The 12,636-nt window shown below is 45.8% G+C and overlaps 1 protein-coding gene across 2 annotated transcripts in view; it reads right to left on the bottom strand.

The window, feature by feature from the left end:
* Positions 1-12,636, bottom strand: part of LOC137421923 (keratinocyte-associated protein 3) — a 34,242-nt gene that overhangs the window by 5,562 nt on the left and 16,044 nt on the right. The window lies entirely within an intron of this gene.

Raw genomic sequence — 12,636 nt, forward strand, 5'->3', positions numbered from 1 at the left:
ATATACAACAACAACAACATGCATTTTAAGGCCATTTTCCCTGCTAGAGCGGGGATTAGCCTTGCGGTCCCCATGACAATCTTCTCCATCTTGCCCTATTTTCTGCATCTCTCCTTGTTAACCCCCTTGCCCGCATTTCTTCTTCCACCATCGTTAGCCAAGTCTTTCTCGGTCTTCCCCGTCCTCGACTTCCTTCTACATTCATTTCCATCACTCTTCTCAACCAGTCACTTTCATCCTTCCTCAACACATGACCAAACCATCTCAACCTGTTCCTCTTCACAGTATCAATCACAGGCTCTATTCCCATCATCTTTCGCAATTCATCATTTGTCTTCCTCTCTCTCAACGATACTCAGCACATCCGTCGAACCATTCGCATTTCCAGCCTTTCCAGCCTTTGTTGCTGCTCTACATTCATGACCCATGTCTCGCTCCCATAAATCATAACACTTCTCACACATGCAGCATACACCTTTCCCTCCAGCTTCAACGACACACCCCTCCTCATCAGCACGCCACTCAGTTCCCGAAACTTCTTCCATGCACATCTCACTCAAGCAACCGTTGCCGTGTCTGATCCACCTTCTCCATTCAGCATGTCTCCGAGGCAGCAAAATGTTTTCACACCTTCCAGCTTCACGCCATCTCCAAGATCCAACTCAACATTTCCTCCATCTGCAGCTCCCTCTGTGCACACCTTACATTTGAATGTAGCTGCCACACTGGTTAATGACCCTCTCAGACCACTACATTTTTGATGAACCCACTCAGCGGACATTGTACATTGTATGGAGTTCACTCCAACACCCTTCCTGCACACAGCACATGGCCACTTCCCAGTTCTTTCGACCTCACCACATGCTTTACCACTTGCCATCACCTTCGTCTTTCCTATATTCACCTTCAGACCTTTTGTCTCCATACATTCCTTCCACTTGTTCATCTTTTCCTTCAGTCCATCCATACTTTCCACAATCAACACCAGATCATCTGCATACAACAACTCCCACGGTAAACCCTCCTTTACGTTCTGAGCCAGCACCTCCATCACAGCTACAAATAGGAGTTGACTTAGTACCGACCCCTGATGCACTCCCACCTTCACCTCAAACTCACCACTGTTCCCGTCCTTCGTCCTTACAGCTGTGCGCGCTCTTTTGTACATTGCCATCACTACTCTGATCAACCATTCCTCCACTCCTAACTTCCTCAATGCCCATGTCAATACTTCGCGCGTAACCTTATCGAATGCTTTCTCCAGATCAACAAACCCAAGAAACAACTTCTTCCTCTTCTCCATGTACTTCTCCTGCAACTGCCTCACAATAAAGAGCACGTCTGTCGTTCCTCTTCCTGGCATAAATCCAAACTGCATTTCGTCGATCTTCACCTTCTTCATTATCCTACTCTCCAACACCCTTTCCAATACCTTCATTCCATGCTCCAATAACTTTATCGCTCGGTACAAGCCACACTCCAGAGGGTCACCTTTCCCCTTGTATGAAGGGCCGAGGGTACTCAGTTCCCAATCCACTGGAATGCGGCCTTCTTTCACCACCAGATTACAGATCTCTGTCATTCTCTTCACACCCCAACTTCCTGCTGCCTTCAACATATCTCCCACAACTCCCGCCGGCCCTCCCGCTTTTCCACTCTTCATTGCTTTTATCGCTTCCTCAACTTCCTTCTCAGTTATCTTGTCTGCCGGTCCTAAAACTGGGTTACTCTCTATGTTGCCATCCCATTCATTCTCTGTATTCAACAGCATTTCCATATATCTTTTTCATCTTCCGTTAATTCCATCTGGGTCCACAACGATTTGTCCCACTTCATCCTTCAAGCAACTCACCCCCATCACATCACACCTCTCTTTCGCTATCTGCTTTGCAATCCTGAATACCGCTCTCTGACCCTCTTCCGAATCCAAGCGTTCTCCGAACATTTTCCTATATGCCTCCTGTGCCTTTGCTACCTCTTTCTTTGCAGCCTTCTTGGTTGCCTTATAACTTTCATGCTCTGCTTTTTCTGCTCCCGTACCCTTCGCCTTCTGACACTCCTTGAACTTCTTCCTCTTCTCGTCAATCTTCTTTCCAACTTCATCATCCCACCACCATGTTTCCGAGTGCCTCCGTGGTCATTTTTGTCCATCCACATACCTCACCAATGGCTCCCAACAGACTATCTTTCATTGACATCCAACCACGTTCAAGCTCAACCACATCATCCTCTACCCTACTCAGCCTCTCTTTTAATGCCCCCCTTACTGTCACCTGTTTCAACCTCCACACCTTCATTCTCGGTTGGTACTTCACCCGCCGAGCTCTCCTTGCACCTTTCACCCTTATGTCGCAGACAACCAAGTGGTGCTGTGAAACAGCCTCCTCCCCCGGGATCACCTTTGTGTCCCGGAGGTGCCCCCTATCTCGCCTACGCACCATCAGGTCGTCAACGGTTGTCGTCGACCCACCTGACGTGCATGTAACAAGCTTATTATCCCCTTTCTGGAACCGAGTGTTACAAATCAACAAATCAGCTCCATCAGCAAACTCCAAAATCCTTTCACCTTCTCCATTTCTCACACCATATCCGTAACCTCCATGAACTCCCTCAAAACCGTCCATTCTCCTTCCCACATGTCCATTTAGGTCTCCTCCTACCACAACAACTTCCTCATCTTTCACGTTTTCCATCAGCTTCTTTATCGCACACCAGAACTTGCCCTTCTCTTCATCGTTCCGACCAACCTGCGGAGCATATTCCGAGATGACGTTCACCAAGAGCTTTCCAATCATCATTTTCACCATCAGCAACCTATCACTCACTCTAGTCACACTCACCACACTGTCTACAAACTCCTCAGAAAACAGGACACCAACACCATTCACGCCCTCCGGGCACCCTTGCCACACAAACTTGTATTTCTGTCCCTGCCTACCCTTCACCATTCTCACACCACTTCCCTTCCATCTCATCTCTTGCACACAACATATGTCTACTCTTCTTCTGACCAATACTTCCACCACTTCTCCTGATCTCCCTGTCATTGTCCCTACATTCCACGTCCCAAACCTCAGAAACCGATCTCCACTTCGTGCTGTACCCTGCCCATATGTAGTTGTAATTGTCATGGTTCTCTTTTTGAGGCAATGTTTTTATGGCCGGATGCCCTTCCTGACGCCAACCCTCTTAGTCGCCTCTTACGACATGCAGGGATACGGTGTACCTATTCTAACCAGGGTACACACCGGGATACTTTAATATATATAAGATATATATTTAACCTCCAGTAACGTAGCAGTCACTACAAAGTGATTAGTGTTACGATTAGATTTACTATAATAATAACGTTACGTTATTATTACGAAAATTACATTATTTAAAAAAAAAACCGAGGTGAATTCCTTACTTCCGCGGTTACACCACTTCAATCCATCAACTTTCCATTCACGACATTGGGATTAAAGTGTTATGGTTATATTTACTATAATATTATTATTACTACGAAAACAATACCACTGTATCAAGAAACCTGGGTTCAATTTGTCCGAAGTGGACGGTGAGTCATAACGCCTGAGGCCTATACGTACTGTATTGTTGGAAGAGACATAACCCAATGCTTTCGATATTTGATGATCATTTTAACAATCGGTTTGTTTGTGTTTCACATTGAATGAAAAACGTAAAGGTAGAGAGCATGGCGATTGTGATGTATGACAGGTTCGACAATATGTTCGGCATATACATCAAAATGGCGGAGTGTGGAGAGTCAGCCGCAGCACCGCCGTAATAACATCAGACGTAATCACATGTGACCAGATCACATCACCGTAATCACATCACTGTCATGTGACCAGATTCTCACCTCTGATTGGTATACGTTTGAGGGGACATACATACATACAGACGGACAAACATTGTTCTAGACGGCTCTGCCCGATGGGCTACGCCGTAAAAATTAATAAAATCCATCCAACAGTGCTCGAGGAATAAACACACTCACCAGCAATGATTGTATGCACATGCTCTGAGCCAATCAGGTGGAAGTGTGTCGTACGTTTGACTTGGAACAAACTCCCTCTCTCTCTCTCTCTTCAATCCCACACCTCCCTCCAGGTCTTTAAAACAGCTGTTCACCACCATCTCTTATCTTCCCCCATCCAAAACCTTGATCTTTTCTACCCCCGTTAATTTCATCCCAGATCCAGTTTTTTTTTTGGAAATACCAACTTCTTTCCTGGAAGTCCTTGCAGTGTCCTTGTGTTTTATACTTCTCTCACCCCCCCCCCTCCCTTTCCCACGCCTCCTCCTCCCAAACCCTCTCCCTCCCACAGATCTCCCAATGTCCCTGCTCTCAAATGTTGATTGTGTGCATCCCCTTCTCTCCCCATCTTGTCTACCGCTCCCCTTATTATATGTTTTGTTTGTCCGTTTGATTTTTTTTGTGTGATAAATGTTAGTTCTTTCACGAGTCTCGATCCTGTATTAAAAAAATAAAATAAATAAAAAAATAAATAAATAAATATGAGAACGATGAAATAAATGATGACCTTGGCCAGCCTATTTAGCCCACGGCAGGAGGAAGACCTCCCTCAACATGGTTCATCGTTTTATTTAATGCAACTTCAGGTCATAGTACTCCAGTAAAATGTTTATGCCTCTGTTGGCAAAGTCGCCGGAGGTATTATGTTTTCAGGTTGTCCGTCCGCCCATGATAGGTTTTCGTTACAGCGATAACTTGAGAACGGCTGAAGGGATCTTAGCCAAACTTTGTGCAGGTATGTATAATGAGGTAAAGATGAACCGATTCGATTTTGGGCTCACAAGGTCAAATGTCAAAGGTCAGAGGTCATGTTAGGTGAAAATCCTGTTACCACGATAACTTGTGAACCAGTGACGGGATCCTGCAAAATTTGGTACAATTATGTAGAATGATGTAAAGATGAACAGATTCGATTTTGGTGGCAAAGGTCAAAGTCTGTAATATGACTATAACCTGAGAGCGGCTGAAGTTATTTAATTCAAACTTGGTACAGGTATTAAACTTAGTACGGGTATTAATGATGTAAAGATGAACTGATTAGATTTTAGGGGCAAAGTTCAAAGATCAAAGTCCTAATAGGTCTATAACTTGAGAACGGCTGAAGTGATCTAGTTCAAACTTGGTTCAGGTATGTATAATGATGCAAATATTAACTCATTATAATTTGGGGTGAAAGGTCAAAATCTGTAATCGGTCTATAACTTGAGAACAGCTGAATTGATCCAATTCAAACTTAGTACACATATGTATAATGATGTACAGATTAACTGATTACATTTTGAGGCCAAGAGGTCAAAGTCTGTAATCGGTATATAACTTGAGAACGGCTTAAGTGATCCATTTCGAACTTGGTACAGATATATATATAATACAACAAACACAACATGCATTTTAAGGCCATTTTCCCTGCTAGAGCGGGGGTTAGCCTTGCGGTCCCCATGACAATCTTCTCCATTTATAACCACCTTTAGAGGCCATTTTTCCCCGCAAAGCGGGGGTTGGCCTTTTTCGGGAACCGTGGTTGTTGTTTTTTTTTTTGGTCCCCTTTTTGAAGCAATGTTTTACGGCCGGATGCCCTTCCTGACGCCAACCCTTTTTGCCGCCTTTAACGACAAACAGGGAATTACCAGTGAACTGGTACTCAATTAGCCGACCTCGGAAGGATGACAGGCTGAGTCAACCCCCCTGGCGTTAATTCAGCGATCGACCGGGATTCGAACCCAGGATCCTAGGATCCTAAGCCGGCACCCTAGCCGCTAGCCCAACACCGGCACCCTAGCCAATCTTCTCCATTTGATACAGATATCTATCTATAATTCCAGTAATCTCTGTTTGTACGTTTGTACGTTTGTTTGTCTGTGACCGCTGTTTCTCGACAACCACGGGTCCGATATACTTTTAACTTGCCAGGTATATTGCTGGGGACCCGAGGATGTGCCTTTTGAAGGTTTCATATTAATCGGACAATTACTTACCGAGCTATGTCCAAAAAACGATTCAACCAATCAGAGAGCAGCGAACTATCGCGTGTGCCGAACGTGGCGGACACACTCTGCCTCGGATGGCACATTTGAGAGCGTATTCATTTATTTCACGTTTGCAAACTATGTTGGCGTTAAACTATGTTTTAAAACTAATAAAAACGAATTTGCGATTCATTCGCTTTCCTGCGCGTTTGTGCACGCGATGGCGATTTCTTTACCAAACTCCGGAAGCCGTTCGCTTTGGACCAAACCATTTCATGTAAATAGAGGGGGGGGGATATAATTTTAGATATAGATATAGTACGGGCAATGCCCTAGTATATATAATGATGTAAAGATCAACTGATTAGATTTTAAGGTCTCAAGGTCAAAGGTCAGAGGTCGTCAGGTAAAAATGTGATAACCTGAGAACAGCTTAAAAAAAACAAAAAAACAGCTGTATGGATTTAAAGGAAACTTGTGAGGTGGATTTTTAATTAATTTAATATTAGCCTCTAAACGATTTGACAAGACTCAAGATAATTAAATGTCCACACTCGTCTCAGAAGAGAGTGATTGTCAGTGAAGAGTGAGTGAGTGATAGTGAAGAGTGACTCAGAAGAGTGAGCCTGGCGTTGGCTTAGCGGTTAGGGTGCCGGCTTGGGATCCTCGGATCCTGGGTTCGAATCCCGGTCGATCGCTGAATTAACGCCAGGGGGGTTGACTCAGCCTGTCATCCTTCCGAGGTCGGCAAATTGAGTACCAGCTTTCTGGGATGAATGATCACGGTGTGTACCCCAATTCAGAATAGGCACACTGTATCCCTGCGCATAGTAAGAGTGTGACCATGGGTTGGCGTCAGGAAGGGCATCCGGCCATAAAAACATTGCCTCAAACAGGGAACCATGATTGTCATGGGGCCCACAAGGCTAACCCCCGCTCTAGCGGGGAAAAATGGCCTTAAAACGATCATTCATTCATTCACTCGTCTCAAAAGACAATTAATGATTTAATGACACATGGTAATACTTGTTTCACTTTCACCAAAGGTATTTACAAAAAGCACTTCCATTTGAGTTACACATACACGAATAAAATGAAATCACTACGCTACATTCAACACAGATCAACACACTACATTTAATACATTACAACTGAACCAAGAACTCCTCGATCGCCAGCAGCATGGCTATTTATGGTCAAAGAACAAAGAGGGGGGTCAGGTAAGGTTCAAAAAGATAGCAAGCATTGCATGAATCTACAACTCCTCGGGTCAGCTGTTTTCTTTCTTCATAAAATGTCAAGTCATCGAGAAAACAGAGATTTCTAATATCTTACAAAATAAACAAAGCCTCCTGCTCTTTCTGATAGCGTGCATGGAGACATCGGTTAAGAGAAAACCAGGGTCGGAGAAAGTTCGAATCAGTGAGGGTTATACATCATTCTTATAAGTTCTATGTATTAAATCTTTTTAATACATATGTGTATATAGGTGTATGAAAAGTCGTATCATATATAAATATACTATTTATACAATATCAGGCTAACAAGGGACTTTAACACTGATTAATATATGTATTCATTAAGTTTACGTATTGTTGCGGTTTTGGCGAAGCCCGTTCCCTTACCAAGGGGAGATTAAGCCCCTTGTTCTCCTTGGGTCTTCGAATTGCGAGACTGAGTCGCCACTTCCGGTCAGACATGGAAAAGGGTTTCGGGACAATTTTCGCACGTACCGAAGCACCCACGCCGCCGCGGCAGCGGGGATCGAGTCTCGCACGAACCACGCGTAATTGAGTACATCCGAGTGGATGGCGTACCACGTGGTCCGTGTTGTTACCTTGCTATTGGAACCCGATCAGAGCGATATAATTCGTACCATGCTAAGTCAATGATGGAGAGACAAAAGCGGTCGAATCAAAGGAATAACAGATTTAATCTATATAATAATACCGTAAGGACTCGACTTTGTTATCCCTTTTACGCCGCACCCAGTGACCCGATGCCCACGGCACTAATGGATTCACGATCTACGAACCGCGCTCTTTGTTTATCACGTACAGCCATACTCGAAAAATCTGAATTAGTCGACGTTGGGGCCCAAAAGCACCCGATTAACTGCTGATACGACGCCATCTTACGACGCCATCGTATTGGCGTCTGCTGGGCGAAGGCGAAGCGAGCCGTCCGCTGATTGGACAGTCGAGTGGTGTGAACATGGGTGGTGTGAACCAAATGGTCTTTTTATTCCCTTGAACATTTTAAATTAGGATATATAAGGAAACGTCTTTATTGTCATTTTAATAAAGTTAAATGGAGTGACGTTGCGATACTCGGGGTGCGTTGCATAAATCCTCGTAACTCAGAGAGGTGTAGCAGGTGGCGAGACGTAAGGAAGCTTAAAGATAACGAGCTTAAAACAGACGAACGATATGTCAATCTCTTTCTACACCGAACGGAAATAAAAGTATGAGAGCGGGAAGGCATGGCCTGAGCACTTCGAGCAGAGAGGGCTGATTGGACTTGACTTAAAGAGAAAAAATTGGAGCTTAACGGAAGAAGATCCCATGAGCGCTCCCCTATGCCATCCATAATGGTACACTCTATCCATACACCACATCCTCCCTTCCGTGGATGTTCCATGGGTTTCGGCTAGTTATTATTATTTACACAATGTACACGGGTAGAAGAAGAAGAAGAGACAGGGCAGTCTCAAGCAGTCTTACCTATTCACCCAGACAATGGGCCCACTCACACTCACAGGGGGATGAAGGAAGAATTGTTCATGCGCTGAACGCGCCGGCTTTGGTCGTCCAGGAACAGCTCACCCGGCGTGGCCCTCTGGCGGTCACCGCACGTATCCCCCAAAGACAGGCAGGCAGGCGGGAAAATCCTCGCGGCGCGAATCTCGGCAAAGGTAGGCAGGCAGGAAAATATGCGCGTCTGTGGCCCGGCACGGCTATCTTTCACAGCGCGATTGATACAACTGCGCGCTTTCACTCTCGTAACTGAACTCAGTGCAACTTGCCCTCCAACTCCTCAGGGATCTGACTCCAGCTCAACTCCACTCATAACTCAATGGAGGACCGAATACAGCGCATCCCTTCCCATAACTTGGCGCATCTCACCCGAGCTCATAACTCAGCGCATGTCCTCCTCATAACTGAGGTGAGGGCTCTGGGCACAGGGTTATATTGCCCCCCGCCCTAGTCCGCATCGAATGTTCTAAACCCCGCCGTTTGCCGCAGTGGTAAGCCACTCCCCTCGAGCCCTGATTGGCGGCTCGTGCTTACCGGTCACTCCCACTCATTCTGCCCCGCCTTCCTTCGGCCTTGATCGACTTGTTCAGGCCGGCCTCGTGGTATTTTGCACCAAAACCCAAAGCATCGAGGCATCATAAGCATCGTAAAGGACCTAACTCTCATTATTCTACTCAACGCAAAACTAAACACAGGAAAGGTCTACGCTTACATTTACTAAGAAATAACTGAGCTTAAAGGAGGCTACGTGTTGTAGTGTAACTAAACTATGAGGGGAAATTAACCTTTATTGTAAAAACACAAAACTGCAACAGTATTTTCAATGGCAAGGTCGAGGCTCAGGGAAATCCACTTGATTTACACAAATTAATTTTCTTCTTCTACACTTGGTACAAGTATTAAAAAGATGTAATAATGTGGGTGGAGGCATATCAGTCGATGTCGTGACGTCGAAGAGTATCGTTCTAGTCAATCTAATCTCTCCATCTGATTTTTGTTCTACATCTGCTTCTTCAAATAAATACAGTGTCTGTGTTGCCAATTTGTGATTCCTGTTGCCCAAAATTGTGAACAGAATGTCAAGGAATTTAATTTTTATCTGGTCCAATCGTTTCTCTCCTTGCCCCTTTTGGTTATGCCAAGACAGAATCTTTCCGTGGCTTCGTGTGATGAATTGCTTCATCGTAGAGACCATGTTTCACTTCTGGGAGAATACACTGGAAGCTTTCCTTTTCCGAGCAAAGCAATTTGCTTTTCATTACATTTATTAACCTCTCAAATTTTATTTCCTCAATTTATAGCTCCCTTATGAGCCTCGGACTTTGTGTGCGAAAAAAAATTAATGTTGCCCATCGTACTCAAATATGTCTCTTTACTTTTTAAAATTGAACTGCATCCATTTTTTTTTTTTTTTTTTTTTGTATACAACATCGAGGCTCGTGAAAGAGCGAACATTAATCACACAGAAAGACAAACCGACGCATAAAACATATAACATCGGGAGCGGTAGACAAGATGGGGAGAGAGAGGGAAGGACACAAACACAACATTTGAGAGCAGGGACCGAGAGACATGGAGACATCGAGAGATCTGAGAGAGGGCGAGGGCTTTGGGGGGGGGGGGGGGGGGCATGGGAAGGGGGCGGTGGGAGAGGTATAAAACATATGGACACTGCCAGGACTTCCAGGAAAGAAGTTGGAATTTCAAACAAGGTGGATCTGGGGTGAATTAGCGGGGGTAGAAAAGATCAAGGTTTTGGATGGGGGAAGATAAGAGATGGTGGTGAACAGCTGTTTTAAAGACCTGGAGGGAGGAGTGGGATTGAAGGGAGTGAGGGAGTTTGTTCCAGAGGCGGGAGAAAAGAGGAATGAAAGAGTGAAGGTGAGCAGAGAGCCGAGATTTCGGCAGTTTAACCATCAGAGGGTTGCTGGCAGATCTTGTGCGACCTGTAGGAATATTTGGGGGACAGAGCACAGAGAGAGCTGGGGGTGCAAGGCCGGAGAGGAGTCGGTAGAAGACAGAAAGACCACCTACCTGCCTGCGGTGAGTGAGTGAAAGGCCCTCAGAGATAGCTTCATCGCGGGAGATTCCAATAATTCTGAAAGCTTTGGTTTCAACAGCGTGAAGCCGAGCTAGGTGTGAGGCAGGAGCACCGGCCCATAGGGGAGAACAGTATTCCATTGAGCTGCGGATGAAAGCCTTGTATGTGGTGAGGAGCTCAGGTGTGCCGAGGAAGGACTTCGCACGACGGAGGATGCCCAGTCGGCGACTGGCTTTGGAGGCCAGCTTGGAAATGTGGTTTTCCCAAGAAAGATCATGGCAGATAGTGAGACCCAAAATCTTGAGCGACAGAACTTCTTGGAGAGGATTGTTGAGAAAGTAGATGGGAGGGTTGTCCAGTCGATCTTTTCGGAGAGACATAGTAAGAGTGTGAGATTTGTCAGGATTGAAAGACATGTTCCACTTGTTTGACCAGTCTGTGATTTTGTCCAGGTCTTCAGAGAGTGAGGAGGCAGCAGACTGCCGATCTGAGGGATGAGGAATGGAGCGACAGAGAGTGGAGTCATCAGCAAAGAGATAGAGAGGATTTTCGAGAGAGTCAGAGAGATCATTGATGAAGACCAGAAAAAGCACGGGGCCCAGAACACTGCCTTGGGGAACTCCAGCCTGAACAGGAAGAGGAGATGAGAGAAACCCATTCAGGGCCACACGTTGACGACGACTAGAGAGGAAGTCCGCCAGCCATGCGTGGAGATTTCCATGGATACCAAAGGAGGAGAGTTTGGTGAGCAGAGCGGGGTGCCAGACCGTGTCGAAGGCACGTGATATGTCGAGGGGGACAGCTCTAATTTCCTGTTTGGCATTGAGGACCTCCATCCATTGTTGAGACAGCAGAAGCAGCATGTCCAGAGTAGAGTGACCTGGTCTGAAACCAAATTGATGATCAGAGATCAAGCCATTGGAGAAGAGGAAAGATTTCATATCCGAAGCAATGATGGATTCCATGACTTTGCTGATAATTGGGAGAAGGCTGATTGGTCTGTAGTTGCTAGGATCTGTTTTTGCACCTTTTTTGTGCAAAGCGGTGATGTTGGCTGATTTCCAAGCAGATGGCAGTTGACCTTGAGCAAAAGAGAGGGTGAAGAGAACAGAGAGAGGGTGAGATAGAGCAGCAGAGCAGGATTTTAGGACCCGTGGGCTGATGCCGTCGGGTCCAGTTGCAGAATCAGAGTCGAGGGTTGACAGAAACTTTTCCACCTTGTCAGGAGGAAAGGACACGGAGTCCAGGAGCAGCAGGGTACGACTGGGTATGGTGGGTACAGAGAGGGATGGGTTTGGGACACAAGATTTAGAGGCAAACACAGAGTTGAGGCATTCAGCTTTTTCACGTGCGGAGTCAGCTGTGTAGCCGTTTGAGGTAAGGGAGGGGATGGAGGGGGAACAAACACCAGAAACGGATTTGACCAGACGCCACCAGGATTTGGAAGAGGGAGACAGATAAGAGAGTTCGGTCTTGAGAACGGAGAGATATTGTTTCCTGGCTCTCCTGAGGGTGGACACACACTTGTTTCGGGCTTTGTGAAAGGAAATGAGATTTCCTTCCGTTGGATTTGCTTTCCAGGAGACGAAGGCAAGTTGTTTCTGGGCAACAGCCTCACCACAAGATTCCGTGTACCATGGATGGGAGGAAGGGTATGACAACTGAAGACGAGATGGGATAAATCTGTGCATGAGAGAGAGAGCAATTTACTTTGGAAGAATTCCCAGGATGAGTTGATGTCAGAGGTGGTAGAGATGGGAGACCAGTCCAGATGATTGATGGCTGCTTGAAGACCGTGCCAGTTGGCCTGAGTGAAATGCCAGACTCGTC

This window comes from Myxine glutinosa, chromosome 2 (genome assembly GCF_964187855.1).
Source record: "Myxine glutinosa chromosome 2, kmMyxGlut1.1, whole genome shotgun sequence".
In the NCBI taxonomy this organism is placed as follows: domain Eukaryota; kingdom Metazoa; phylum Chordata; class Myxini; order Myxiniformes; family Myxinidae; genus Myxine; species Myxine glutinosa.